The sequence below is a fragment of the Tachypleus tridentatus genome, chromosome 8, assembly GCF_004210375.1.
Source record: "Tachypleus tridentatus isolate NWPU-2018 chromosome 8, ASM421037v1, whole genome shotgun sequence".
NCBI lineage: Eukaryota > Metazoa > Arthropoda > Merostomata > Xiphosura > Limulidae > Tachypleus > Tachypleus tridentatus.
Window position 1 is genome coordinate 74277258 of NC_134832.1, and position 5803 is coordinate 74283060.

The window sequence follows — 5803 nt, forward strand, 5'->3', positions numbered from 1 at the left end:
GTATTGTTGTTTGTACATTAAAATATATTTATGTTAAGAAAGAAAATCGTGTGTATTAATCTTGTTTGAAAATGCCATAAATTTGATATATATCGACATTCATTTGACTTATAAGTTAAGATTTCCGTCTATTTGAAATTGTAATACATTAACACATAACATAATAAATCAGAGATTCGTCCTAAATAAATTATAATAGGTAGAAAGTCTTTTCAACAAGAAATAAAGTGTCTAGTTTCATCAGCAGTACTTCATTTTTTTGTTAAATACAATTTAAAATGCGTTTTCCTTCGATTATTCGGTGAAATTAGAACTCTGCTCATGTAAAATCAAATCGCGCTGATCAATTTTTAAAACGCCTCCAAGATTTTAATGAAAAGTGTTTACATAGCAAAAGTGTTAAACAACATAAACTAAAGGACACAATTTTTTGGGGGAAACCAAAAGAAAACTCGCATAAAAGATTGTTTAGAACATTAACCGGCTCCAGATCCAAACGCCAAGCAAGTTACAAATATTGTCCTCATTCGAATATTAAACGCTATGGTTATGAAAGAGAATCCTCCAACCCTTAAATAAAAAAAAAAGATATTGAAATGAAACTTAGCAAATGCCCTCATCGCGTTAGCAATACAGTGAATAATGATTTGTGGTTGACTTCAAAATCAACTTATTTTTTCATAAGAAGGATAGTAAAGAATCTAGAATGTAGCAATCCTGTTCGACTACAGAAACACAAAGTTCCCCGATGAGCTTTTGTGCCTTAAGTTTGGTTTGCGTAAACGTGCGTTTAGTAATAAGAGGCTTAAGACATTGAATAATTCATGGAAAGCTGTATATATAAAGGATGGTAAAAACGGTAGCGTTAACACGACCACTCATAGAAAAAGCTTGGCCTCAAGAAACTATCTCTGTGTGGCCTTTGATAAATAAATCAACAGAAGCAAGTAGATCGTAATCGATGGAAAAATAAGGTCTTCAATACTGGTATGTTGGGCTTAATCATTTTTTCCATAAAGCACAAATGATATTTTGTAGTGTCAGTATAAACGATGGTAGTGCTATCCAAGCAAAAGTAACTTGTAAAAAATGATCATAATAAGTACAAACCCGTTGAAAACAAAACAACACCAAAATGTCAATGAGAAAAATCCGAAGGACTTTGCATGTGAAGGTAATCTCGAAAGTGAGCACAGGTGCAAAACCAAATACAAATTTGAACACGTGTTCAATATGTTGAATATCTGACTCATAGGCAATAAAAAAACTGCAGCAGTTGAAATTTTATTGTAGTGTATTGTAACATTCTTCAAGGTTATGACAGTTTTAACAGATTGTTGTTTAGAAATGATATTAGGATATATTGATGAAATAAATTTATAAAAAAATATGTTATAAGTAAAATAAAACTGGTAAATAGAATGATATCAACCTTCCATAGTTGATAAATATTAAATAACGCATGATAAAACTTTTGCTAGTTACGATTCGCGTTTTACCTAACCAGAATAAGAAGTTGTTTTTGTTGTTGCGTTTATATTATTAAGTTCGGTACTACTTAACAGTAAAGATCGTAATGTAACAAAATGGCGGTCAGGAAACTTCCAGTTTAAACCGTCTTTAAAATGTCTGAAAATTAACAATGACTATTTCACAGTATTGACTAAGCAAAACTAAAGGATGTACTTACAAATCCGTCTAAATTTCGTTTTTAGTGAAAATTTCATTATTTCAACGAATTTTCGCCTGAGTAAGTAAGTGAGTTTTCCAGATAAACATATAGAAAAAATGATGAATCTTAGCGCTCTAATTATTTCATAGAACTCTTTGCTCTGGCTTCTCAACGATATAATGGCATGTATATATTATGGACGATGCGCTACTTTGAATATAATTAGATTTGATAGTAGAGTGGTAGAGAATTTGATGAGTAAAAAATGGCATCGAATATAATTGCGCTCCACATTTAGTATTGCTGGAGCACAAAATTCTAGCTAATAAAAAGGAAACAAACAAGTATAATGTATATATTTTTTTAATTTTATAAGGACAACGAAGGATGATATATACGTAACCTAGCTAGCCATAGTAATATAGGAAGTTTTAAAGGTGCAAAAAGCATTTAAATAATAAATTTCAACAACAAGCCCTTTACGTGGTGTTGTACTTCTGGTAAAGTTTGATGTGTAACTCTTACAAATAATAATTTTCGTGTCTTTAAAATCTTTTGAAGTTTACATGAGGCACGAACTAAATAAAAATAAATAGATATAACTTAACGTTCTTTTGTGTTTTCTCATATGTTCAGCCCAACAAGTGGAGTCATGAAACCAGCTGTGTTCTTAAATGTAAGTATTTTTAAAGATTTTTGATCCATGTTTTATCGTTAAAAAATATCATTGTCCACTGAAGTTGTACATTCAAAAACCAAACAGATGACAAGAAACTAACTCGAAGTAAAAATGTATTTTCAAGACGGCTGGTATTGGTATTAGCACTATAATTAATATAAAGTGCAAAACAACGTTTCGACCTTCTTAAATCATCTTCAGGTTGGTCATACTTTAACATAGCCAGGTGGTTAAGGCGCTCAACTCGTAACTCGAGGGTAGCGGGTTCGAATGTCCGTCACATCAAACATGCTCGCCCTTTCAGCCGTGGGGTCGTTATAAGTTACGGTCAATCCCATTATTCATTGGTAAAAGAGTTGGCGGTGGGTGGTGATGACTAACTGTCTTCTCTCTAGTCTTACACTGCTAAATTAGGGATAGATAGCGCAGATAGTCCTCAAGTAGCTTTGCGCAAAATTCAAAAACAAGCAAACAATTTAAACAAGAAAGTCAAACGCCCCCCAGTGACATATGTTTGCAAACTCATATTGCTAGAAACCGGGTTTTGAGACCCATGGTGGACAGAGTACAGACAGCCCATTGTGTATCTTTGTACTTTTTTTTTTCAAATAATTGGCCCGGCATGGCCAAGCGTGTTAAGGCGTGCGACTCGTAATCCGAGGGTCGCGGGTTCGCATCCCCATCGCGCTAAACATGCTCGCCCTTTCAGCCGTGGGGGCGTTATAATGTGACGATCAATCCCACTATTCGTTGGTAAAAGAGTAGCCCAAGAGTTGGCGGTGGGTGGTGATGACTAGCTGCCTTCCCTCTAGTCTTACACTGCTAAATTAGGGACGGCTAGCGCAGATAGCCCTCGAGTGCAAAATTCAAAAAACAAATAAACAATCCAAATAATTAATCAATCAATCAAAGAAAGTCAAAACTAGAAGACTGAATTGTTTAAACTTAAAAGATATCTCTGCTTCGGTTCAGACTACCTCAATTTGTGAAAATAGGGATAAATTTATTTAACTCTTAAGTAACTCTTTCGTAGCGTTAAAATTTTCTTTAGTAATATAGTTAGCTAGATTACATACACATCGATCCCTTATTGTGTTTATAAAAGGTTAAACATTTTTATTGTACTGGCGCAAATACAAATTATTACTTTACTAATTAAGTCAGAACCTAATTCCATCTGATCCGTCTTGGATGTCATTGATTATTAGTTATTTTCAAGCACTTAATCTGTTTGCTGAAAATAACTAATAATCAATAACATCCAAGACATATCGGAAGGAATTAGGTTCAGAGTCGGTTAGCAACTCGAACAAAAGCAACTTATTTTTTCAGTATAATACTAATCGACAAATTATCTAAAATTGATATTAGTTTATTTTATTTTAATGCATGTTCGTGCACTACAATGATTTAGGGTTATTTAACGAGTTTGTATTCAGATTAATTTTACTTTTTTAAAAAAAATTATTTTGTTATCCATGATCCGTTGTTGATAAATTAAGGTCGTTATTCTTTTAGAGCAGATTTCTAAGATATAAGAACGTTTTACATTATTCATGGATGATAAGGTTATATGGCTTGCTAGTCATAATAAATTCTCGCCACCAGTGATTTTGTTACTGTTCCAAATATAACTGTTTCGTGACATTTTTGTCATTAGATAAAAAATTATCATGTCAGACGTGCGAGATCAACCCTTAGATCTTGGTAAAAATAAATATCGTCAGTTTAATATTTCTCTTTTGAACAGAGCTGTTTGCTTGAAAAGTACAGTGCTTGTACTGCTATCAGAGCGAGAAAATGTTGACTGTTTTGTTTTAAAATATGTTTTTATTGGATTTATATACCGGTTAGTAACTGATTCTATCCATCGTCCAAATAGTGATAATATGCAGAGAGAACCATCTGTGACTAAAATGAAACAAACTGTTCCTTAAAATTAAATTTTATTGTACATTTCTACAGTTTAATGGTATGTGAGTATATCACAGATAATCATTTAATTAAACATTTTGTACTATAAATGTTTTCATATTTGCGTTTGTCCATGTTTCGAGGGATCGTACACTCATATAAAAGCATCCTGAAGTGGACAGAAAATGAAATGTAGATATATTTACTCACATACAGTTCATAAAATATTTAAAGCAATTATTAACATTTCTTGTTAAGTATGTATTAAAATAAAGCAACAGCGGTCATATTCTATCATGCAATATCCTATTTTTCGTCTTCCTTCCACTCTAGTAAAATAATGTTTCGTTGTCTCTGTTAAAGTGTTAAAAACTCACCAGAGTTTTTATTCAATTATAGAAAAGGAAATACTCAGTCTTTTTTCTCACTCCCCAGTGGCACAGCCGGTAACTCTACAGACTTGTGACGATAGAAAATAATGAATAAAAAACAAGATTTCCATATCCGTTGTGGGCACAGCAAAGATGGCGCATTGTATAGCTTTGTACTTAGCTACATTTTCTTTTTTATTGTGGAAGTACTACTAACAAAATAGTTATAAGCTTCAAAATTTATATCTTTTTTTATGTTGCCGTGGGTAAGATAAATCGTATTTTTAACTTTATGATTCAAATTTTAATATAAATCCTGCACCTCACACTTGAAACAGCTTTGTCTATTCAATTGTGTTAATGGTGAACTACTTATGCTGTATTACTATGTTTTGCTACCTACAAACAATTATCGTACGTAACGACGTACATTATATTAAAACGATTTCGAATATGCAGTTATGTAAATTACAGCACATATGAAGTCGACACTGAATTGATTATGTAAGAACTACATTTTGACATTTTTTGTCTTTCGTAGGTAGTGTGATACCACAGTTTTCGACAATGGTGTGTAATGGCCATCTAGAAAGCAAAATATTCATACACTAATACCATAACGATTTCTTTAGATCGAGGATGTAGATGTCCAAGACGGGAGGGAATATAACTTGTAATTAATGCCATTGGAAAACAAACGAATATCCTTCAATTTGGGGGAACAAGAACCACCCAGAAAGAAACCTGCACCAATTGTTCTCTATACATGATAACCAAAGTGCGGTACTTTGTAACACGAATAGAAGTCAAGAGCAAAATTCTTCCACATGCCTTAGGCAACAGTACGTAACATAATAAAAAAAGGACACCAGTCTTAACCGCGACGTAAAACAGATATATACACGTTGTTTTAATAACATAGCCATTCAACCGTCACACACTTCAAGCAGCCGGAGAATGAAATGCATATTAACGTTATTTCATATGAAGACAAATTGCCGGGCATAGCACCTAGGGATTTTTGCGATCGCAGTGATAAAAAATGCCCTGGGAAATCGTTGTCCATATATACTGGATAGATTAAAGAAAAAATAATAGATGTTTACACTTTAGACATGACATTCATTTGCAGTGGGAACTACGCAGTGCAGCTATCAACAAGATGAC

At 33.0% G+C, this 5803-nt stretch overlaps 1 long non-coding RNA gene across 1 annotated transcript; it reads left to right on the forward strand.

Annotated features, from left to right (window-relative positions):
- The first annotated feature begins 883 nt into the window (after nucleotides 1–883).
- LOC143224174 (uncharacterized) lies at nucleotides 884–5401 on the forward strand. Its single transcript, XR_013013251.1, has 3 exons — nucleotides 884–987; nucleotides 2309–2348; nucleotides 5178–5401. It is a non-coding gene; the product is annotated as an uncharacterized LOC143224174 (long non-coding RNA).
- Nucleotides 5402–5803: the final 402 nt, after the last annotated feature.